The following is a 26591-nucleotide window of genomic DNA, read 5'->3' as shown; positions in this document are numbered from 1 at the left end:
GACACTAACTTGACTTGGACACCATCAAAGTTTTTGAAGGGCTGCATTTTTTTTACAGATTCTTACTTGACTGCAGTCATGGCTAACCTCAAGGTGAGCATTATGTTGGTGTGGAGTTACTGCAATGTTTAACTTAACCTTGTTCTTTCTTTCTACTCTGTTCTTAAGATCCTGTACCTAGGTGTCTGTACGCAAGATGATGCCTTGTGTGTGGCAACATTGTACACAGCACTCCTATACATGAGTGCATGTAGCATTAAAAATCAAATGTCATTCAGCACAACTCAGAATTCAGGGCTTAGTTTTAAACTGCTACTGATACACTGTGGTTAGCACTGCTGCCTTAGTGCCAGAGACCTGGGTTCAATTCCCGCCTCAGGCACCTGTCTGTGTGGAGTTTGCACATTCTCCTCATGTCTGCATGGGTTTCCTCCGGGTGCTCAGGTTTCCTCCCACAGTCCAAAAATGTGCAGGTTAGGTGAATTGCCCGTAGTGTTAGGTGAAGGGGTAAATGTCGGGGAATGGGTCTGGGTGGGTTGCTCTTCGGAGGGTGGACTTGTTGGGTCGAAGGGCCTGTTTCCACACACTAAGCAATCTAATCTAATCATAAACAAAAAACAAACAAACAAACAAACAGTCTGCCTGTGTCAGTAAGGGTTGAAAAAGAAAGTCTAGCAATTCCTATCGCTAATTGTTGACATTGCCCCAAGGGCTACCACTATATTTTAATTAATGGTTCACTGCTTTTCAAGACTACGGTTCTTAGAGCAGCAGAAATTCACAGTTTGATTGATAGCTCAAAAAGATTGTTAAATGATTGGCTATCTATATTGTTGACTTATGAATTTATGCTTTGACGAAGGATTAAATACTTGAACAAGTTTTGACAGGGCTTTCATAAGTGGGAGGTTTCCTTTTTAAAAAACAAGGTACATTTATTCTATTTTTACTTTTACTTTTACTTTCAAAAATTCAGTCACAATACGTGGATACTTCTCACTCAGCCAAGACTTATCTCCAACTGCACTAGAAAAAATTGTGGCATTCTGAATCTTCAACTGCTGCAGTCCATGGCGTCCAAGTACACTGTTAGGGAGGGAGTTAATTTGGCTGATCTCAACATGACTCCTGAGTCATGTTCGTGGTGCATATGGGATCAGTTGGCATGGAGAGTTAAGGATAAAGAATGCCAAAAAGTGGCATGGTTTGGTATCGAATTGACACAGACACTATAGGGCAAAGAGGTGGGTGGGGAACTTGAACTAGATTGGATGGGCTATATGTGAGAATTTAATGCATTGCACAATGGGTAACATTTTTAAAATTTGTTCATGGGATGGCAACATCACTGGCTAGGCTAGCTTTTATTGCCCATCCCTAACTGCTCAGAAGGTAGTTGAGAGTAAACTATATTGCTGTGGGTCTGGAGTCACATGTGGGCAGACCAGGTAAGGATGGTGGTTTTCTTCCCTAAATGATATTAGTTACTGTGGTTTTCTCTGATCTGGCCATAGAGATGGCAGGACAATTTTATCTTGTACTCTCACTCTAACAACTGTGCTGTTTAGATTACATTCAGATTACATTCCTACGTTCAAGCTTGGCTCTAGCTATATCCATAGGAATGAAAATCAGGCCCAACATTCACAGTCCCATTGAAGTAAATTTGACTTTACAATGACGTATGTGATCCTCCCCCTTAACGGACATCAGCGCAAGACAACTGAAAATTGTGGATTTCCCATAGAAATGGAAGCAGACAAAATCTCAACATAAAGTTGAATTTCTTCAAACATAAAAATGACTTTTCCCTTAACTTCCAATCATCTAATATATATGAATGGGTTTGTCTAAAAAGCAGACAGTACAGCAGCACTTTAAGCAGTAGTGATTCCAATATTCTCAGTAACTGCACTGAAATTGCAAAATGAGTCCCATTCAATAAGTTCCTTAAAAACACAAGTAAACTAGAATCTACTTCTGCCATATTTATGTCCAAATGCAAATTAGAACTTTAGTATCAATTAATTAACACTTTTGTTCAGTCTCTGAATATAGGCATATCTTTAATTCTTTGGATTTATCAAAGAATCATCAGGGTTCAGCCCACTAAGAGAAACGTTAATCTTCCCAGCTCAGCGCACACAGACAGCAACTCATTCCATTTTGTTTTCTGCATCATACAAAGATAATTAAGCTGTTCATTGTTCTGACATAGTAAAATAACATTTCATTAAAATGCTAATATTTTGCAAACAAGGAATGGACAATGCAAAGATATTAACCTTTTGTGAGATAAATTAGGATTACAAGGATGACAATACGTTGACTCAAAATAAATAGCACCTGATTAATTAGACCTATTAGAAGAGCACAAACCACAAAGATAATACATCAAGTCACAGTTCACACAGCAAAAATTACTATGATACTTTGAAATATGGAGACAAAATATTTCACAAATTAAGTTCCAAAAACATGTTATGGTGTTAAGATATTCAGAATGCGGTAAGGAAGTTTCTCTGAAGAATAATGGGAAAATCTGTTTCCCCTGCATTAAGTTTATCAATCTCTGCCAATGCAGAGGAAAGGTTGTGTACTTAACACAGTGAGAAAGGCAAGAACAGGAACTGGAAAACACTCTGTCAATTAATGCACTTCTATGCATTGAAGTGCAGTGGCACAGGAAAATAGTGCGTTGCACAGCAACTCTAGCTACTCCAGGATGAATAGTAGGAAACTCAAGAAAATTGTTCTTCGAAGAAATTGACAGATAATCAGATTTTCTGTACACGCATGAGAAATAATTACTACACCAGGATAGGCTTTGTGGATTTTTTCTCTGCTTCATTAATTTCAAGCAGAAAATGTAATTGCAAGCATAAACCAGAGTTATTAATTTAGTACATCAATTTTTGTCTTAAATCCCTGAAGAAAATAATCTAATCAGTTTACTGATTGCAATTATAAAGAAAATTTAAATATTAGAAAATAAGGTATGAGACAATGAATAGGCATTTTGGCCATTGCAATTAGATGGATCAATGTTCATAAGCCTTTTCCCTCTCACATTGAATCCCTCAGTAAAACAATGGAGAATAGAGATGCTGTTAGACCTGACACCTGATGGAGCCAGAGAATTTTTATTAGAACTCAACCAGTGCTCCACATCTGCTACTCCTGCCTCAGAACTCATGACCCCACTGAGGGTCCAAGTGCCGAACATTGAGAAGCCCTGCAACAGATGGTTAATACCACAGTGCCATTGACTCCAATCAGCTTGTTTCATCACATAGAAGGGGATAGGTTCATGAAGGGAAATTTCAAGGAAATGAGCTCTTTGAAGCTTCAACTAGAGTTTTGTTGACAAAGCCTGACAAAACTACGGAGATTTCAGAAGCAAATATTTTTGACCAAGCATTCAGTTGCCTCTGTTGATTCTCACATCATGTCTCAGCTCATTTGTTTCATGTGTGTGGGTATTTGGATGTCATGTCTGATGAGAATACTGACAATCACACTCCATGGGTTTGACCCCGTACTGCAGTGGTTTGACATTGCCTTTGTTGTCCTGTTGCAGGAAACTCACCTTCCTCCTAACATCTTACTTTTGATGATCAGGCTTATTGGAAGGATTTACAGCTTGACAATCAAGCTATCTGCCACGTTATAATATTGTGACCGTGGAAGCAGAAGGAAATCAACTCCCCACTTTTGAAACTCCTCAGGTTGGTCACAATAATTTTCAGCTGTAGTTGACTAGATGAAAGTGAAGACGTTAATTACAATGTTACTTGAATGAAAGACAAGGAGGTTTATTTCCATTCAAATCCCAGAAGTAAATTCTAAAAAGCCACATCAAGTTCAAAGAATAAATGGAAATGGGGAGGGTTGGGGGTACAATGTGTCTGGAAACATATAAGCTACACAGTTCACAGGTCCTTAAAATTTGTGATGAGTATGATTTTTAACTTGAGACAACAGTTGTTTGATTGTTGACTGGTATCGTCAGCAGTGGAAAAGTCTGTAGATATCTTTGAGTTCTTGGTAAATGGTTGTTTTCTTAATTTGCTTTCCACCAGGCACTACCTTCCATGAGAAACATAAAGAGGGGAATCTTCCAGTCCTTGCTGGCATGATTCTCATCTCTCAACTATGTAAATTACAGCAGTGCCACTGTGCAAGTGATCACTGGACACATTGCATCTGCACCAGCTCTTTGAGCATTTTAACTTAATGCCAAACTCCCTCTTTTCCCCATAACCCCACTTATTATTTAATGCTCTCTTGAATACCTCAGTTGAACCTGCAGTGCATTCAATATGCATGTTTATATCATCTTATGAAATGCAAGAGTGAATTAACACAGGAGATACAGATCTGAATGTGTTGACACTTCATTCAGTAACACTATTTCAATGACTTTAGATTAAATAGTAATTCACTGCAGACTGTTTTATTTATTCCACATGGAGTTACCTGAGGTTAGGTGATCAGGGCAGCCATTTTAGTTCAAAACTTTTAGTTAAAATATTTTAAAACAGGAAAGGTCTTGACAAAACAAACAGAAAATCAATATTGGAAACAAAAACAGAATTTTTTGGAAAAGCTAAGCAGGCTTGGCAGCACCTATGGAGAGAAATCAGAGTTAACATTGCCTTCATCAGAACTGATGATAGTGAGGAAGATGTTGGTTTATATGCAGAAGAGAGGGTGTGGGGAGGGGTAAAGGGGTAATTTCATCCCGGTTTTACCTAATAGCTAATTGAAGACAAAGCTGCAACTGAGACAATAGAATTACCCTTGCTAGATAACCACTCAGCTGCCCTCCAACGACAATGATTTCAATTAACCGTCAGTAGTAAGTCTGATGGCCATTCATCCAGTTACTCTTTGTTCATAAGCAAAAAGCTTGTGCTTGGCCTGGGGACCACCAGTTTGCCTGAGAATATACCCAACAAAAAGATGAAGGCAGTAAATAAATGGAAAACTTAGGAAAAATAAAATATTGCTGAAAATGTTATTTATTCCTTACAACATGTTGTAATATTTTCAAAACTAGGTGTACATAATTAGATACTTGAACAGTGTTATTACTGTGAGCGGAATTGAAAATTAATAAAGAAGTGGGGATCTGGCACTTTAGTTACACAGAGGCATTGTTGAGACCACTTCTGGTGTAGCATTTAGAATTGCACGCCTAAATTAATGAAGGACGTAAATGCATTTAAATAGTTCAGAGAAGGTTTACTAGGCTAACAGCAGGAATGGGTAAGTTGTCTTATGAGAAAAGGTTGAACAGGTTGGACTTGCATCCACTGGCATTTAGAAGAACCGTCTGCAACCTACAGTCAGAGAGTCATAGAATTGTACAGCATGGAAACAGACCCTTTGGTCCAACTCATCCATACCGACCAGGTATCCGAAATTAAATTAGTTTCATTTGCCAGCATTTGGCCCACATCTCTTTAAACCCTTCCTAATCAAATACCCATCCAGATGCCTTTTAAATGTGATTATTGTACCAGCCTCCACCACTTCCTCTGGCAGATCGTTCCATACAGACACCACCCTCTGCATGAAACCATTATCCCTCAGGTCCCTTTTAAATCTTTCTCCTCTCAGCTTAAACCTATGCCCTCTTGTTTTGGACTCCCTTATCCTGAGGAAAAGACCTTGGCTATTTACCTTTTCCATGCTCCTCGTGACTTTATAAACCTCTATAAGGTCACCCGTCAGCCTCCGACACTCCAGAGAAAACAGCCCCAGTCTATTCAGCTTCTCCTGATAGCACAAAGCCTCCAACCCCAGCAACATCCTTGTAAATCTTTTCTGAACGCTTTCAAGTTTCACAATGTTCTTCCTATAGCAGGGAGACCAGAATTGTACACAATATTGGAAAAGTGGCCTAACCAATGTCCTGAACAGCCACAACATGACATCCCAACTCCTATACTCAATACACTGACCAAAAAAGATTAGTTCACTAAATGCCTTCTTCACTATCCTATCTACCTTTGACTCCACATTCATCGAACTATGAGCTACTTCTTCCCCTGTTCAGCAACACCCCCCCCCCCCCATGCCTTTACCATTCAGTGTGTAACTTGTGCCCTGATTTGCCTTTCCAAAATGCAGCACCTCACATTTATCTAAATTAAACTCCATCTGTCACTCCTCAGACCATTGGCCTATCTGATCAAGATCCTGTTGTACTCTAAGGTAACCATCTTCACTGTCCACTATATCTTCAATTTGGAATCAACTGCAAACTTACTGAACATACCTCCTATGTTCCCACCTACATTATTTCTACAAAGCAGTGACCCAGCACCAATCCTTGTGGAACACCACTGGTCACAAGTCTCCTGTTGGAAAAGCAACCCTTCACCACCACCTCCCTCTGTCTTCTACCTTCGAGCCAGTTCTGGATCCAAATGCCTGTATTTCATTTGATCTAACCTTACTAACCAGTCTATCATGAGGATCCTTGTTTAATGCCTTACTGAAGTCCATATACATCACATCCAAGGCTCTACCGTCATTAATCGTTTTTGTTATTTCTTCAAAAACCTCAATCAGGTTAGTGAGAAAAGATTTCCCATGCACGATGCCAAGTTAACTTTTCCTAATCATTCCTTGCTTTTCCAAATAACTCCTGTACCTCAAGATTCCCTCCAACAACTTGCCCAGCACTGATATCAGGCTTACCAATCTATAGTCCCCTGGTTTTTCTTTACCATCTTTCTCAAATAGTGGCAGCACATTAGACAACCTCCAGTCTTCTGACACTTCATCTGTGGCTATCGATGATACAAATATTTCAGCAAGGGGCCCAGCAATTACTTATCTAGCTTCCCACATAGTTCTAGGATATACCTGATCAGGTCCTAGGGATTTATCCACCTTTATGTGTTTTAAGACATCCAGCACCTTGTCTTCTGTATTCTGGATAATTCATGATGTCACTATTTATTTCACCATGTTCTCTATCTTCCATATTCTTCTCCACAGTAAACACAGATGCAAAATACTAATTTAGTATCTCTCATCTACTGTAGTTCTACAGATAGGCAGCCTTGCTGATCTTTCAGGGGCCCTGTTCTCTCCCTAGTTATCCTTTCATCCTTAATGTATTTGTAGAATCCCTTTGGCTTCTTCTTATCCCTGTCTGACAAAACTATCTCATATCCCTTTTTTGCTCTCTTGAATTCCCTCTTAAATATATTCCAACTGTCATTCTACTCTTCTCGGGATTCACTCGATCTCTGCTGTCCATACCTGCCATTTCAGACAACCCCAGCAGAACACTACCAAACACAGCTCCCTCTCATTCCCCTGCCTGCCTTTCGCAGGGATTGTTCCCTCTGGGGCACATTAGTTAATTCCTCGAACATCAATAGCACACCCCTTCCCATGGCACTTTCTTATATAATATGCACTAGGTGCAACACCTGCCCCTTCACCTACTCACTGCTCACCATTTAAGGGTCTAAACAGTCTTTCCAGATGAAGTAGCATTTCACCTGTACCTCTTCTAATCTTGTGTATTATATTCGCTGCACCCAATGTAGCCTACTCTACACTGGAGAAATCAAATGCAGACTGGGTGATTGCTTTGCGGAACACCTCCACTCCATGTACAAGCATGACCCTGACTTTCTCATAGCCAATCATTTTAACACAGTGTCCTGCTCGCATGCCCACTTTTCTGTCCTCGTCATGCTGCAAAGCTCAAATGAATCACAGCACAAACTAAAAGAGCAACTTCTCATCTTCAAACTAAGCAGTTTACAACCTTCTGGTCTTAAAATTGAGTTCAACTCCTTCAATTTGTGAATGCATTCCTTTCCTTTCTTTTAGCTTTGCTTGTTACATTCTCTGTCACCCTCACTCCCCTACCTCTACCCCAGAGGAATATCTTTTTTTTCCTATCTGGCAGTTAGACACATCATTGTTCTGCCATTTCCACATTCTGATCATTTAATCTGAACTATCAACATCCTTTTTCCCCAGCATTATAATAATCCCACCCACTTTTTGCCAAAATACTGTCCCCTCCACACTTCACTTCAGCTCTGGCGAAGTTCATCTCAACTCAAAATGTTAGTTTGTTTTCTCTCCATGGATGCTGCCTGACCAGCTGTGATTTCTAGCATATTTTTGTCTTCAATTCACATCCCAGCATCTGGAGTAAATTGCTCCTGAATATTCAATATACTGTTTCTTATTGAATCCTTTCAATTTGACTTCCTCCAAGCTGTGAAGCATCTATCTTCTTTTACGTCTCTTTCCACCCTGCATTGTGTACTTTTACAATCCATTTAATCACTACATATTTACTTGTCTAAGCTCTCCCTCCTCTGTTACACCTCACTGATGTTCTACACGAAGCCTCAAATCCATGCTGGTAACTGATGAAGCACAACCAAAGATATGATCCAAATGCAATGACAATAGTGATAGCAAGCCATTTACTACAATGTTAATTGTATTGAGAAACATAAACCTGCAATATTTGGCCAATATTCCTGTGAAGCATTCATACTTCTTTGTTTTTATTCCAACTGTCAAATGAAACTGTAGAAAAATTCACTCTAACCCTGCATCAGCTAAAGTCAGCCAAAGTCACCATCCTGCGTTTCATATTTTTCAAAAAAAACCTGTATTTGCATTTAAAAAAATGTTAAGAAGAAATTCTTGTTTTCTGTTTTTGTTGATTACATTGAGCAGTTTAGAATAAAAAAACACACAAAACAAGTCAGATTTTTTAAATGCTTAAGATTTCAAATAAAAAGCATAAAGTTGGGAAAACTGCAGAGCTACAAACTGCAGCATTTGGCAATATTGAAAAGAGACCTTTCCCTAGTTCTGACTAAGTGTCTACATCCAAAATAATGTTTTGCTTCCAGAAGTTGCGCATGTAAAGCATTTCTAATTTAATTTCTGACACTTGTATTCTCTTCTTATACTTAAAACATGTCTCGTTCAGAGAACAAACAAATATATTCATGTTGAAGTTAGCATCAAGAGGCACGAATGAAAGGCATTAAGATAGATTGAGAAAATGGATTTGAGAAAAGTGAGAGTGCTCATGGGAATGGAGCAATGTACATTTGAGAGTAAACTGTCTTTTAGGAAAGACAAAAAGGATTAATGGATGGAAAAATTGCACCCATGTTGATAAACTTTGGACTTTCGTAGAAAAAGATTATTTTCAAACTGTTTAAATTATCAAACATGATACTCCAGATGGGCTCAGACATTTTTTCATGGATTCAGGGCACTTGGGCACCACTGACTAATTATTGCGCAACCTTCATTGCCCTTAACCATGAAACCAAAAGGTGTAGAAATAGTAGAAAGCCATTCAGCACAAACCTACTCCCCCAAATAATAGAATTGCGACTGATCCAATATTCCTAACGTCCAATTTCCTGTCTTTTCCCTGTAACACTTGATTCCCTTACTGATCAAGAATTTATCTCAGCCTTAAATCTATAAAGGATTTTTCTCCCACAACTTTCTAAGAAAAGAAGATTGAAACACTCACAACTCTCCTCATCTTAGTCTTAAATTGGCATTTCCTTTATTCTGGGACAATCCAACATGTTTCAATAAAATTAGCTTGCCATCTTCTATACTCCAATGGGTAGAATCCCAATTATTTAATCTTTGCTCATAAGAGAATCCCTCCATACCAGAGATCATCCTAGTGAATGTCTGAATGCCTCCAAGAAAATGGTATTTTTCCGTAAATAAAGGCACCAAAACTGCTCACAGGAATCCAGACATGCTCTCATAAGCATCTTGTGCACTTCCAGCAAGACTTCTCAAGTCTTATAATCCAACACCCTCGGAATAAGGGGCAACATTCCATTAGCCTTCCTGATTGTCTGCGTTACCTGTATGCAAACTTCCTGATTATCTGTATTATCTGTGCGCAAACTTCCCAATCATCTGTATTGCCTGTGAGCGAGCTTCCTGATTATCTGTATTACTTGTGTGCAAACTTCCCGATTATCTGTGTTGCCTGTGTGCAAACTTCCTAATTATCTGCATTAAAATGTGCGAGAGCTTCCTGATTATCTGAATTATCTGTGTGCAAGCTTCCTGATAATCTGTATTACCTGTGAACAAGCCTCTGGATTATCTGCATTACCTGTATGCAAGGTTTCTGATAATCTGCATTATTCGTGTGTGAACCTCCCAAATATCTGTACTACCTGTGGGCGAACCTCCTGATTATCTTAATTACCTGCATGTGAGCTTCCTGATTATCTGCATTAAATGTGTGAGAGCTTCCTGATTATCTGAATTATCTGTGTGCAAGCTTCCTGATAATCTATATTACCTGTGCGCAAGCCTCTGGATTACCTGCATTACCTCTGTGCAAGCTTTCTGATAATCTGCATTACCTGTGTGCGAACTTCCTGATTATCTGTATTACCTGCTTGTGACCTTCCTGATTATCTGCATTACCTGTGTGCAAGTTTCCTGATTATCTGCATTACCAGTGTGCGAGCTTTCTGATTATCTGCATTATCTGCATGCGAGCTTCCGGATTATCTGTATTATCTTTGTGCGAGCTTCCTGACTATCTGCATTACCTGCATGCGAGCTTCCTGACAATCGGCATTGCCTGTGCACTGGCTTTCTGATTACCTACATTAAATTCGTGCGAGCTTTCTGATTATCGACATTACCTATGCACTGGCTTCCTGGTTGTCTGCGTTACCTGTGTGCGAGCTTCCTGATTATCTGTATTAACTGTGTATGAGCTTTCTGATTATCTGTATTACCTGCATGTGAGTTTCCTGATTATCTGTGCTACCTATACGCGAGCTTCCTGATTATCTGCATTACCTTCTTGCGAGCTTCCTGATTATCTGTATTACCTGTGCACTGGCTTCCTGATTATCTGCATTACCTGTGTGTGATCTTCCTGATTATCAGCATTACTTGCATGCGTGCTTCCCGATTATCTGCATTACCTGCATGCGACCTTCCTGAATATCTGCATTACCTGTGTGTGCACTTCCTGATGGTCTGTATTTCCTGTGCACGAATTTCCTGATTATCTGTGTTACCTGTGTGCAATCTTCCTGATTATCTGTATTACCTGTGTGCGAGCCTCCTGATTATCTGCATTACCTGTGTACAAACTTCCTGATTATTTGTATTACCTGTGTATGAGCTTCCTGATAATCTGCAGTATCTGTGTGCGAGCTTCCTCTTTATCTATATTACCTGTGTGCGGACTTCCTGATTATCTACATTACCTGCATGCAAGCTTCCTGGTAGTCTGTATTTCCTGTGCACAAACTTTCTGATTATCAGCATTACCTGTGTGCGAACTTCCTGATTATCTGTATTAGCAGTGCACTGACACCCCGATTATCTGCATTAACTGTGTGCAAGTTTCCTGATTATCTGCATTACCTGTGTGCGAGCTTCCTGATTACCTGCGTGCAGGCTCCTGATAATCTGCATTACCTGTGCACTGGCTTCCTGTTAATCTGCATTACCTGCGTGAGAGCTTCCTGATTATCCATGTTACCTGTGTGCAATCTTCCTGATTATTTGTATTACCTGTGTGTGAGCTTCCTGATTATCTACATCACTTGTGCACTGGCTTCCTGATTATCTGTATTAACTGTGTGCGAGCTTCCTGTTTATCTGCATTACTTGTGTGTGACCTTCCTGATTATCTGCATTTCCTGCATGAGAGCTTCGTGATTATCTGCATTACCTGTGTGCGAGCTTCCTGATTATCTGCATTAACTGTGTATGAGCTTTCTAAATATCTGTATTACATGCATTCGAGTTTCCTGATTATCTGTACTACCTATGCACGAGCTTCCTGATTACTTGCATTACCTGCATGCGAGCTTCCTGTTAATCTGTATTACCTGTGTGCGAGCTTCCTGCTAATCTCTACTACCTGTGCATGAGCTTCCTGGTTATCTGCATAATTAAGGGGCCAGCACACAGGTAATCTGTATTACCTGTATGTGAACTTCCTGATTATTTGCATTACCTATGTACGAGCTTCCTTATTATCTGCATTAACTGTGTATGCGCTTCCTGATTATCTATATCACATGTGTGCGAGCTTCCTGATATTTGCATTACCTGTGTGCAAGATTCCTGATTATCCTTATTACCTGTGAGCTTGCTTCCTGATTATTTGCATTACCTGTGTGCTACCTTACTGACTATCCACATTACCTGTGTGCGAGCTTCCTGATAATCTGCATTACCTGTCTGCGAGATTTCTGATTATCTGCATTACTTGTGTGCTAGCTTCCTTATAATCTGCATTACCTGTGTACAAGCTTTCTGTGCTTCATGTACAAGTAGGCCAAAGTCCCATTGTCATGCAGCTTTCTGAGTTTCTCTCTACATAAAAGACTGTGCTTTTGTTATCCTTTTGACATTTACAAGCTTCCTATTTTCCCACATCATACTCCATTTGCCAATTTCATGCCCAATTATGTCATGTATCAATTGTTTCTCTAAACTATTGATATCTTTCTCGCAATCTGCCTTTCCAATATTTTTGTGTCATCTGCAAACTTGGCTACAATACATTCACCACCTTCCTCCAAGTTCCAACCATGTATTGTAAACAGTTACAGTCCTAGCACTGATCTCTGTGACCACCCATTGCCAACCTGAAAAATCGTCTTTTCTCAATCACTATTTCCCTCCCATTTGCCAATTCTCTATCCATGCCAATATAATGCCTCCAACTCTGTGGGTTCTTATGACTTAATCTTTTGTGACGTACCTTATCGAACACCTTCTGGAAGTCCAAATACAACAGATTTACCAGTTCCTCTCCAGCCACTCTAGTTGAGTTGCTCAAAAAGTTCTAATGAATTAATTAGACAGAATGGAACCAAATAAATTCCAGAAAGCACAGTACACAGCACTTCATAGGAGGCTCCAAAACACTGTGGATGTCACTTTGACGGGGGTTGAAATGTCTGCAAATCAACTTTCCAGCTTGGCGAACATACCCACAACCATGACAACATGTAGCCGAGCTACAAATCTTTACATAAACCATGATTTCCCTTTCATGAAGCCATGATGACTGGTTCATTAGATTATGCTTTTTCAAAAGTCTGTTATTACTTCCAATACTTTTGAAACAATAGATGTTAGGCTAATTGGCCTACGGTTTCATACTTTCCCCCATCCCACCCCATTCTATGAAAAGGGGTGTCATGATAACAGTTTCTCCATCCTTTGGCACCTCTGCAGAATCCAATGAATTTACAAGATGGTGGTGAACAGCCTTCTTGAACCTGCTACAGTCCATATGCTGTTGGTACATTCACAATGCTGTTAGAGAAACACTTCCAGAAATTCTACCCAGTGACAATGAAAGAGCAGTGATATATTTCAAAGTCATGATGGTGAGATACCTGCAGATGAACTTGCAGGTGATGTTCCCATGTATCTGCTGAACTTGTCTTTGAAGTAGTTGGCATTTGGAAGATGTTTTTGAAGAATGTTGGAAGATGTTTTGGGTGAGTTTCTGCAGTCCATATTATAAATGGACACATTGTTGGAGGGAGTGAACATTTGATTGATATATATGGTGACAAGCTTGAGTGTTGTTGGAGCTACACACAGTCAAGTGGGAGTACTTCATTACATTCCAGACTTTTCCCTTTGCAGTGATGGAAAGGTTTAGGGATTGACCTGTTGCAAGATTCCTAGTCTCTGACCTGCTCTTGTCATCCATTTATGGAGATAGGACATTTCAGTTTCCAGTCAATATGAACCCTAGGATGTTGATAGTGGGAGATTCAGTGTTGAAATTACTGAGAGAAAACTTAACATTTCTGAGGACAGGATGAAACAGACTGATATGCTAGAACAGGTAGATGTTAGGAAGGAGGCCATGCTGAAAGGTTTGAAGACCATAGGAATAGATAAATTCCCTGGGCCAGATGGGATATACTCTAGGTTACAGCAGGAATTGAGAGAAGATATTGCTGTGCCTTTGGTGGTGATCTTTGCATCCTCTGGAGTAGTGACAGATGATTGGAGGGTAGCAAATATTATTCCTTTGTTCAAGGAAGGGAATGGGAAAAATCCTGGGAATTACAGACCAGTCAGTCTTATGTCAGTGATGGGCAACATATTGGAGAGGACTCTGAGAGACAGGATTTATGATTACATGGAAAACCATAGTTTGTTTAGAAATAGTCAGCATGGATTTGTGAGGGGCAGGTCATGCCTCACAAACCTTATTGAATTCTTTGAGGATGTGACAAAATGTGTTGATGAAGGTTACAGCAGTGGATGTGTTGTACATGGATTTTAGCACGCCATTTGAGAAGGTTTGCTATTCAAGGAAGCATGGGACACAGTGAAATCTGGCTGTCTGGACACAGGATTGGCTGGCCAATAGAAGGCAGCGGGTGGTGGTAGATGGAAAGTGTTCAGCCTGGAGCTCGGTCACCAGTGGTATTCCACAGAGATCGGTTCTAGGACTTCTGCTCTTTGTGTTTTTTATAAATGACTTAGTTCAGGAAATGGAAGTGTGGCTTAGTAAGTTCGTTGATGACATGAAGGTTGATGGAGTTGTGGATAGTGTGGAGGACTGTTGTAGGTTGCAACAGGATGCTGACAATATACAAAACTGGGCTGATAAGTGACAGATGGAGTTCAACCTGGAAAAGTGTGAAGTCATTCAATTTGTAAGGTTGAATTTAAATTCAGAATACAGGGTTAAAGACAGGATTCTTCTCAGTCTGGAGGAAGAAGGGATATTGGGGTCCATGCCCATAGGAAAGATGTGGAAGCTTCAGAGAGTGTGCAGTGGAGAATTACCAGGATGCTGCCTGGACTGGAGGGCATGTCTTATGAAGAAAGATTGAGGGAGCTCAGGCTTTTATTATTGCATTGAAGAAGGATATGAAGTGAACTGATAGAGGTATACAAGATGTTGAAAGGCATAGACAGAGTGAATAGCCAGAGATTTTTTCCCATGGCATAAATGTCTATCACAAGGGGTCATAATTAGCAGCATGCAATCATTGTTAGCAGTAAAAAAAATCACCTTTGCCTCATGCATGGTTCAATTACGACCAGACTTCACTATTCCAATGCACACTGAAGTTGAAGCAGGATAACCTGCAAGGCTACAGAACAGGTCCTGGAAAGCAGGATTGTAATTAACGGTTAATTTTTCAGTTGGCACAGATGAAATTGAAGAAAGGTTTCGGGGAGAGGTCAGAAGTAGGTTCTTTACACAGAAATGGTGGGTGTATAGAATGGAGTGCCAGCAGTGGTAGTAGAGTCAGATACATTAGGGACATTTAAACGACTCTTGGATAGGCACATGAAAGATAGTACAATGAAGGGTATGTAGGTTAGTCTGATCTTAGAGTAGCATAAGACCGGCATAACATTGAGGGCCAAAGAGCCTTTACTGTTCTGTACTGTTCTATGTTCTCTGTTCTATGATAGAGAGGTGGTCATTGATTAAGTAGCTGAAAATGGTTGGCTCTGGGACACTACTATGGAAAGCTTCTGCAAAGATGTTCAGGAGTTGATATAGCTGGCCAACAACCACAATTATCTTCCTTTGTGCAAGGTATGACTCCTCCTAGTGCTAATTTTCCCCGATTCTCACTGAGTCCACTTTTGCTCAGGCTCCTTGATGCCACATTAAGTGCAGCCTTGACAGCAAGGGCAGGCATTTTCACTTCCTGAGTATAGCTCTTTTGTTCATGCTTGAACCAAGGCTGTAATGAGGTCACGAGCTGAGTGATCTGGGTGAAATCAAACTGGTTGTCAGTGAACAGGCTCTTGATAAGTGCTGTTTGATCGCACCTTTGATGGCACCTCCTATCACTTTATGATCACGAGTAGACTGATGGAACACTAATTGGCTAAATTGGATTTGTCATGCTTTGTGTGCAGGATGTCTGAGCAATTTTCCATATTGTCATGTACATGCCAATGTTGTAGCTGTAGAGAACAGCAAGTTCTAGATCACAATCTTCAGTCCTGTTGGCTTGCTTCAGAATTAACTAATTTAATTTTCAAAAGTAATTAGCAAGACGCATAAATTGATGGCAGTAAAAGATTTCACCATTGCCTCGTACATGTTTTAATTACAACCAGCCTCACTATTCCAATGTACTCTGAAGCTGAAGCAGGATAACCTGCAAGGCTACAGACCGGGTCCTGGAACATAGGACTACAATCAGCGGTTATTTTTTTCAGTTGGCATAGACACAATGGCTTGAATGGGCTTTCATTATGCTATAACCTAACTATGATTCTGCTGCTTAGCGAGCCTCATGTTCTACACTAGCAAACCTGTGACAAAGGACTTCAGCTGTGTATGTCTTAATTTTAACCAAATTTTGGTCTCTTATCACCCTGTGCTTTCTGATATATATTGGCACTCACACAAAGAAAGCCATGATTTTACAAATGCTCATTCTTCTTTCAGAACGCTTCAAGGCCTCACCCTTCCCTAGAACAGAACAATGAGATATTTGTGTACCTCTAACTCTGCTGTCTTTTGCATTCCCACCATTGCAGGCTATGCCAGAAGTTTTGTAGACCCAAGTTCCCACATTCCTTGCATACAACTTTCTGCCTCACACAGCCATTTCCTCGAAGATGTTACTTAAATCTCTTTTATTCATCTCAACCAATATCTTTTGGAAGCAAAATGTCTTATTTTGGTTTATGAAACTCTTGTGAGAACACCTTAATATGTATGAGCAGAAGAAGGCCATTCAGCCCGTCAGCCCATCTGCCATTCTCAGATCAGCTATGATCTCATTATCCTTAACTCAGCTTTCCTAACTTTTCCACATACCAATGATTCTGTTCCTCATTAAAACGCTGTCCATCTCAGGCTGGGGTATACCGAGCCTCAACAACCCTCTGCAATATAGGATTTCAGAGATTAACTACCCTCAGAAGAAATTCCTCATCATCTGTCATACAAGGGTGACCCTTTATTGTGAGATTATGCCCTCTGGTCCTAAACACTCTCATCGGAGGAAATAACATTTTCACACATACCCTGTCAATTCCCCTAAGAATCTTGTATGTTTCAATTTTTCTTCTAAACCCCAACGAGTATAGACTTAAATCGATACAGGAATACTTCAGTGTGTTAAAACATCAGCAACAGCTCATAGTCATCTTTAAATTTTGTTTTTAACAGTACATGTCACATTTTTTTTACGCTGCTATTTGGAATGAAGAGCTTCCAGATTCACCAGCTTTTCACTTTTCAGAATTTCTCCACCTCACTCACTGCATGTCTAAGATCTAAATGTTCCATTAACTATTAAGATACATAAAGTTACCATCTTTCTCAAGTTAAATCATTCATGGAGCTGTGTGCTTCTCCAAAATGATGTTTTGCATGTGTTTGCTAGATTAGTTCTCTTCAGAAGCTGAAGGCAAGAAAAGCTGCCCCTTGAAACCTCATGTCAATTTTAGCTTTCAGTTTCCATTTTGAATTTTCCAAGGACACAATATCTTCCATTATATGCAAAGATTGCTCTGTCTGTACTTGTTTATATACCATGACATTACCATGGAATTTGTCATGCTACGGTAGCCGATTAGGAATATAGGATCATAGGGACATAGAGATGTACAGCACGGAAACAGACCCTTTGGTTCAACCCATCCATGCCGATCAAATATCCCAACCTAATGTAGTCCCACCTAGCAGTACCTGGCCCAGATTGCTCTAAACCCTTCCTATTCATATACCCATCCAGATGCCTTTTAAATGATGCAATTGTACTCCCCTCCACCGCTTCTTCTGGCAGCTCATTCCATACACGTACCACCTTCTGCATGAAAAGGTTGCCCTTAGGATTCTTTTATATCTTTCCTCTCTCACCCTAAACCTATGCCCTCTAGTTCTGGATTCCCCTACCCCAGGGAAAAGACTTTGTCTATTTATCCTATCCATGCCCCTCATAATTTTGTAAACCTCTAAAAGGCCACCCCTCAGCTTCCGACATTCCAGGGAAAACAGCCCCAGCCTGTTCAGCCTCTCCCCATACTTCAAATCCTCCAACCCTGGCAACATCCTTGTCAGTCTTTTCTGAACCCTTTCAAGTTTCACGACATCCTTCCAATAGTAAGGAGACCAGAATTGAAGAAAATATTCCAACAGTGACCTAACCAATGTCCTGTACAACCGCAACATGACCTCCCAACTCCTGTACTCAATACTCTAACTAAGAAAGGAAAGCATACTAAACGCTTTCTTCACTATCCTACCCCACTGTGACTCCACTTTCAAGGAGTTATAAACCTGTACTCCAAGGTCTCTTTGTTCAGCAATACACCCGAGGCCTTTACCATTAAGTGTATAAGTCCTGCTAAGATTTGTTTTCCCAAAATGCAGCACCTCACAATTATATAAATTAAATTCCATCTGCCATTTCTCAGCCCATTGGCCCATCTAATCAAGATTCCATTGTAATCTGAGATAACCTTCTTCGCTGTCCACTACGCCAATGGGCAGCACGGCAGGAAGCACTGCTGCCTCACAGCACCAGAGACCTGGGGTTCAATTCCCACCTTGAGCAACCGTCTGTGTGGAGTTTGCACATTCTCCCCGTGTTTGCGTGGGTTTCCTCCGGGTGCTCCGGTTTCCTCCCACCGTCCAAAAGATGTGCAGGTTAGGTGAATTGGCCATGCTAAATTGCCCGTAGTGTTAGGTGTAGGGGAATGGGTCTGGGTGGGTTGCTCTTCGGAGGGTCAGTGTGGACTTGGGCTGAAGGGCCTGTTTCCACACTCTTAAAAAAAAAACTTCCCATTTTGGTATCATCTGCAAACTTACTAACTATGACTCTTATGCTCAAATCCAAATCATTCATATAAATGTTGAAAGGTAGAGGATCCAGCACCATTCCTTGTGGCACCGCACTGGTCACAGGCCTCCAGTCTAAAAAACCACTCTCCACCACCACCCTCTGTCTTCTACCTTTGAGCCAGTTCTGTATCCAAATGACTCGTTCTCCCTGTATTCCATGAAATCAAACCTTGCTCACCAGACTCCCATGGGGAACCTTGTTGCACGCTTTACTTGAAGACCATATCAATCACATCCACTGTTCTGCCCTCATCAATTCTCTTTGTTACTTCTTCAAAAAACTCAATCAAGTTTATGAGACATGGTATCCCGTGCACAAAGCCATGTTGACTATCTCTAATCAGTTATTGCCTTTCCAAATACATGTACATCCTGTCCCTCAGATTTCCCGCCAACAACTTGCCCACCACTGACATCAGGCTCACTGGTCTATAGTTCCCTGGCTTGTTCTTACCATCTTTCTTAAACAGTGACACCATGTTAGCCAACCTCCAGTCTTCCAGCACCTTACCTGTGACTATTGGTGACTCAAATATCTCAGTAAGAGGCCCAGCAATCACTTCCCTAGCTTTCCACAAAGTTCTCGGGTACACCTGATCAGGTCCTGGGGATTTATCCACTTTTATGTGTTTCAAGACATCCAACACTTCATCATCTGTAATACAGCACCTCACATTTATCTAAATTAAACTGCCACTCTTCGGCCCATTGGCCCACCTGATTAAGATTCTGTTGTACTCTGAGGTAACTTGACCACTGTATCTCCAATTTTGGTGGAATCTGCAAACTTACTAACTATACCTCTTATGTTCACATCCAAATCACTTATATAACTTAGATAATGTGATTTACCACTGAACAAGGCAATGATTTTCAGGCAAAAAATAAGTGACCAATAGGAGAAGCACATCTAACACAGTCTTTTCGAATGGTTACTGTATCAGTAAATCATTCTAATGTGTTCTCAAACCATGAATCCTAAATGTTTGCCTGGTGGAGTGAGTTAGATTTGGCTTCCATGTGTTTATTTTCAAAGTTGAAGACGGATGGCATCAATAAATTCATAACTACATCTTTTAAAAGTTCAGTTGACTAGAAGTACTAGTAAGACCAGGAAATGGCACAAATGTTACAATTATACACCTTAATATCCTATCACATCAAAAATGAAAAATGTGGACAAATTTGTAGTTAATTAATTTTGCCTTGGCAATCTACAGATATCGGTAAAGTACATGTTGCAGAGAAACAAAGAACTAAGCTTTCCCAAAATATTAAGTCAGCAAAAATTAAACCACTATAGTCAGTGACAGAAATAATATAATCCTAATTTCAGAATACTGCATTGCCACATATTTTCAAGAGATGTAAGGTGCACCTAATGTAGAACACAATATTGCAAGCAGGTATGACATCAAGTCAGGTCAACGGGGAGTACAAATACTTTGATGATTGAATATTACTCTTTTCAGGAGTGTTAATCACCACCTTGACCCAAGGATATTTCACTGATTGGGAATTCCCACGTACATGTCCAGTGACCTCCTGGACAAAAATGGAAACTTGAAAGTTGAGGGCCTCTCTGGAGCAGCCCAGTCATCAGTAACACAGACGTTAGGAGGTAGCTTGGTCTGTCGACTCTTATCACAGGGAAGTACCTTCTTCTTACTCAGGACCTTCTGTGTCTTTTTCCCATTTCCCTACCATATGGCTGACTCTGATGTTAGTTGTTGAGCACAGAATAAAGCAAGCCAAATATAATTATGTAAAGCAAATGGTAACAGATAAAGTTATTATAACTCAACATCTCAAAGTGGGCAATAATTTTTGCATTTCTTCTGCAAGAAACACCAACTTAAATATGTAGATTGCAGCAACCATTCATTACATGAAATTACCAGTGACTATGATGAGGAATTTGTAAAAGCAACTTGAATAAAACAAAGGGCAAACGCTTCGCAACTGCAAACACTTAAGTGCAAAGTAACTTTAACACTCACTTGATATTCTCCAGGGCAAAGCAGTCCAGTTGATCAGCACCCTATTGATCAACAATAAGTACAGCTCTCAATCACCAGCAGTCAATGTAGTGTGTACCATCTGTGGAATATGCTGCAGCAAATCATGAGGGGTCCTTTGCAGCACACTCTAAACCATGGTGTAGTCGGATCTGAACTATAAATCAGCACTTAGAGGAACAAGGACAGCAAGTGTGCAATAACGCCATCGTTTATATTTCTAAGTCAGAGAGATCAATATCTCAGGGACATAGATTTCAAGTAAGTGAATGAAAATTGTACCATGTTTCCTCCTAATCTTTCTATGAGTCTGTGGTAAGGTTTGGATCTCACGGACTGACAGAATATTTAAGGCAGAAAATCTCACTACATCAAATAAAAAGTTGCTGCTGGAAGTCCTGCAGCTGGTAGGATCATAAACTAATGACTGAAAAGACCTTACATTTAGCAGGTACACAATTGGCCCATTCAGTGTTACCCTATTCTTTCATTTTTTTCTGTGCTTCTGTACAAAATGCTGGTTAGGCCATAAATGTAATATCATGTGTATTTCTAGTCATTCCAAACAGGAAGGATGAGACTACACTAGAGAAGGTGCAAAGGAGATTTACCAATATGCTCTCTGGCCTGGACGATCTGTGTTGAGGAAAGATTGGATAGAATGGATTATTTTCTTTGAAGTAGTCAAGGCAAAATGTGCATAGGATTGTAAGAGCCATAGATACAGTGGATAAGATGGCACCTTTTCTATTAGTAAAGTGCCACTAACCAGAGGGAACAGACTTCAGTTAAGAGGTTAAAGGATAAAAGAGAAGAGTTGAGAAGAATTTGTCTTCACTTGAAGTTGTAGACATCTGTAACTCAGTATGAAAGGGTGGTCAAGTCAGAAATCTCAATATTTAGGTAACAGTAATAAATTTGCTTAAGTTGCCATAATATCCAGGACTATAGGGAAAAAAATATGGAAAATGGGATTAATGCAGTCAGATTTTTGTTGATTGACACAGACACAATGGGATAAATGGTCTCCTCTGAATTAAATGCCTGTAACTCAATGAATTCTAACACCAAGTTATTTATAAGGCATACCTCAATATGACATAGATAGCTAAACTGCTTTTCTATATTATTGATACTGAAACTCCCTAAACAACAGTATTGTGGGAACACCTAGACCATGTAGACTGTAGCAGTTCAAACACAGGACTCATAACTAACTGCTCAAATACAGCTATGGATAGACAATGTACCTGTACACCCTCAACGGCGACCCTCAAAAGACTACAGTACCTATCACCTATTTGCAAAACATAATAAAAGGTTAATGATTACTTAGAGCAAAGTTACTGATATATATTTTGCAACTGATTGGTCAAAGAACACAGTGACAAAGAGAAACCACAAACTGTAGCAGCAACCAATTAACTGCTTATCCACTAAGTAGTGACAGGTTAAAATTAGTTCAAATGTAACTTCCTTTGTCAAAGCAAAGACCTTGAAACGTAATGCTTTAAGCCTCTTCAGAGTTATCAGGCAATTATCATGCATCACTTCAAGAGGTCAGATTTCTTGTAGAGATGTACAAGATGAATTCACCACACAAAACTTGAATACTCTCTCCGTTTGGTTCAAGTCTGTTTATATCAGTCATGAAAAATATCAAAAGGGACACACTGCTCTTCAACAAAGCTACAGTAGAGTTTTGAAGCAAAATTTGCTAGCTTGCAAAGCTCAACAGGTGTCTTCTTCAGAACTCACCAGACTCCAACATTAACTCTGCTTTTTTTCCCCACAGATTCTGACAGACCTGCTGACTTTCTCCGACAAGTTCTGGTTTTGCTTCAAATCTCCTGCATCTGCATTGTTTTCCTACCGTGGAGTTTTTATTTGGTCAGAACAAAACAGAACTGGAATCTCATCCAACAAGCAGAACAATCTGATTTTTTTTAATGTCTTTGTGGGCATCATTGCGTGTTCCTAGTTGCCCTTGAGAAGGTAGTGGTAAGTTGTCTTTTGAACTACTGCAGGCCATGTGCAATATGATGACTCACAATGCCATTTGGGAGGAAATTCCAGGATTTTGTCTTTGTGACATTGAAGGAATGACAATATATTTCCAAGTCAAGACAGCCTGAAGGCGAACTTGGTGCCTACTTGTTGCCCTTGTCCTTCTAGATGGAAGTGGCCATAGGTTTGGACTGTGCTGCCCAAGGATCTTTGGTGAATTCCTGCAGTGCATTCTGTAGCTAGTACACATAGTTGTGGTGTAGATGCTTTTGGATGTGGTACCAATCACATAGGCTGCACTGTCCTGGATGGTGTCAAGCTTCTTGAGTGTTTTTGGAGCTGCACTCATCAGGTAAATGTGGAATGTTCCATCATAATCCTGACTTGTATCTTGTAGACGGTGGACAGGCTTTGGGGAGTCAGGTTGTGAATGACTCATCACAATATTGTTAGACTCTGAACTGCTCTTTTAGCCATTGCCTTAACATAGAGAATCCAGTTGAATTTCTGGTCAATAATAATCTCCAGAATGTTGATAGTCAGGGATTCAACAATTGTAACAGCAGTCAAATGTCAAGGAGTAGCTGTTAGATTGCCTCTTATTAGAGATAATCATTGTCTGTCATTTGTGTCGCACAAGTATTACTTGCCACTTGTCAGCCCAAACCTGGACATTGTCCAGATCTTGGATGGCTTCAATTTCCAAGTTGTCATGAATGGTGCAGAACATTATACAATTCTTGGCAAATATCCCCACTTCTGATGTTATGATGGAGGAAAGGTCATTGATAAAGCAGCTGCAGATGGTTGGACTTAGGACACTACTCTGAGGAACTCCGGCAGAGATAGCTTGGAGCGAAGATGACTGACATCCAACAACAACAACCTATGCGCCAGGTACAACTCCATCAAGTGAAGAACTTGCCCCCCGATTCTATTGATTCCAACTTTTCTAGGACTCCGTGATGCTACACTAGGTTGAATGCAAACTTAATGTCAAGGGCTGCCACTCTCAACTAACTTCTGGAATTCAGCTTTTTTGTTCATGTTTCTAATGAGATCAGGAGCTGCATGGCCCTGCTGGAACCCAAACTGGGCATTGCTGAGCAGGTTATTGCTGACAAGGTGCTGTTTGATACTTTGTTGATGACACCTTCTATCATTTTTCTGATGGGGCAGTAACTGCAAAGTTGAATTTTCCTTGTTTTTTTTGTATACAGAACATACCTGAATAATTTTCCAGGTAGATTGTCAGGTGTTGTAACTATAGTGAAAGAGCTTGGCTAAGAGAGGAGCAAGTTCTGGAGCACAAGTCCTCACTGCTTTTCCTGGAATCTTGTCAAAGCCCATAACTGTTTCAATATCTTGTACCTTCAACAGTTTTTTGATATCTAATACAATGAATTGAACTGGCTGAAAACTAATAATTTGAGATTAGGGACCACTGGAGGAGGCTAAGATGTATCATCCATTCTACTCTTCTGGCTGAAGTTTGCTATAAATACTTCAGTTTTGTCTTTTGACTCTGTTAGTTTGCAATCCCAGGAGAAAATTCCTTTCAGTCTCTACCACATCAAGTCCCTTGAGGATCCAATATTTGAGCTAAATCACCTCTCAATTCTTCCAAACTCCAGTAGTTACCGTCCCACCTTGCTGAACCTTCACGCCAAGAAATAGCTGAGCATACCTTCTATAAACTGCTTCCAATGTAATTACTGTGCAAGTCTGTTATAATATGGATGTGAGGGTTTTGAAAAGTAAAACTGGCTTATAATTGGACCATGTTATAAAACTGACAACCTGCACTTACACTCCTCTAGCCAATTGCTGACAAGGTAAAAACCACACTCACCTGTCCAAAAGACGAAGATTTCTCCTGAACTATATTTTTCTTGCTTAGATTATGAATGGGAACTTGGACTGCATTACCACATAAATTCCAGAACAATTTTTCAACTTAGAAAATCAAAGTGGCACAAATGTTTAGCTGTACAAGGCACTGCTGCTGTTGGAGTAGAATAGAGAGACTGATACACAGTTGAGTCAGAACAGTAGTTTAAGTCAAGGGGAAACTGCCCAATTACATCTCTTAGATTGTCCAGCTGCAGTTTGCCATAAATCTGTAAATGCAGAACAGTCAGAGACCTCCTGATCAGCAAACTGACAATATCCCTCTCCCCTCTTCTCCCAGTCAGAGCATGTAACAAGAACACAAGGAAGATGAAGGAAATAATTGCAGCAAATAAAGACCAAGGTTGACCAGATCAACTATCGAAGTGAAGAGTGACCATCACGTTACAGAGAACAGTGTGTCAGCATTGCTAAAATCAAAATGAACTGAGACACATTTGTGATCTAGACTTCTAATCTTTAGACTTTATTTTCAGATCTATATTTCTCCCGCGCCGAATATTTGCGTCAAAACACTTGCCTTTTGTCTGTGTTAATGCTAACTGTGTGTGCATGCATGTGTGTGTGTATGCATACATATATTTGGAGTTTCTAAAAACATAGACATTAAATCTCAGAGTAGATTAGGAATTCTCTCACCATTGCCATTTGGCAAAGAATAATTGTGTTATAATAAATACAGTTACTTCTGATAATGACAAAAAACAGTGTGAATTGTCTTTGCCCTGTTAGGTAGTCATAAGACCATAAGTTAGTAGGACCAGAATTAGGCCATTTGGGCCTTCAAGTCTATTCCAACATTCAATGGTGATATGCATCTCAACTCCATTCTCCTGCCCTCTCCCATAATCTTTGATCCCCTTCGTAAATTAACAATTTGTCTTAAATACACTCAGCCTTCTGTGGCAATGAGTTCCAGAGAATCAATAGTATTGTCACTCATTACTGTAAGTAGAGAAAACAGGTAATCTTGGAGGTCTAATTGGGATTGTATGCATCTTCTGAAAGCTTGTAGAAAAGCAAAGCATGTTTTTGGTGCATTCTTCACAGTTAAATTATGACACAGTCAAATCTAGTAATTTTAAGCAAGCTCATTAACTTACAATTTCAAGTCATGTTCATCATCGTCTTGCTATGAAATGATAACTTGGGAACAAAAGTTTGATTTTGTTTTTATCTGCACACAGTTTGGATTGCGGTTTGCACTTGAGATACACTGAGGCAGTCTGGAACACTGAAAAATTGTCAAATGATCTGGTGTCATAGATTTTAAAATATGTTTGATTTGGAATCACACTCCAAGGTAAATGCATAATGCATCCAAGGAACATCTCCTCTAATTGCATCCCAATAGAACAACCTGATCAACCTTTCAGGAACCATCTTAAGCTCGGATCAACTTATGTGGGGAAGGTTTATGGTAATAAAATATCATCTACTTGTAAAATTTCAGCTAAATACTGAAACTAGAAGCTATAAAATAAAACTTTTCTTGATAGATATTGAGTAAAAGCTCGCAATCTAATCATTTCAAAGTTGTGGTTACGTTGTTGAAAATCACAACTTTAAACTGAAGCAGCTACAAATGGATCAAGTTTAAGTGATTTAAAGGTTACCATAGAAATTCATATTAAAAGTCAAGTTAGGTTCTTTCAGACATTTTGTGCTCAAGAAAAACAAACATACAGACTAAAATGTGCAATGCTGTGCACTCCTGTCTGAAAAGGTGGCAAAATAAAATCCATCAAAACAAAATAATCATA

The 26591-nt window shown here is 39.9% G+C and overlaps 1 long non-coding RNA gene across 1 annotated transcript; it reads left to right on the top strand.

Annotated features, from left to right (window-relative positions):
- LOC132828442 (uncharacterized) lies at positions 1–26328 on the top strand. Its single transcript, XR_009646119.1, has 4 exons — positions 1–93; positions 3581–3728; positions 22706–22911; positions 25109–26328. It is a non-coding gene; the product is annotated as an uncharacterized LOC132828442 (long non-coding RNA).
- Positions 26329–26591: the final 263 nt, after the last annotated feature.

Source organism: Hemiscyllium ocellatum, chromosome 2, assembly GCF_020745735.1.
Source record: "Hemiscyllium ocellatum isolate sHemOce1 chromosome 2, sHemOce1.pat.X.cur, whole genome shotgun sequence".
NCBI classification, from domain to species: domain Eukaryota; kingdom Metazoa; phylum Chordata; class Chondrichthyes; order Orectolobiformes; family Hemiscylliidae; genus Hemiscyllium; species Hemiscyllium ocellatum.
Note: the sequence above shows the minus strand (reverse complement) of the source record. Positions and strands in the feature narration are given on the sequence as shown.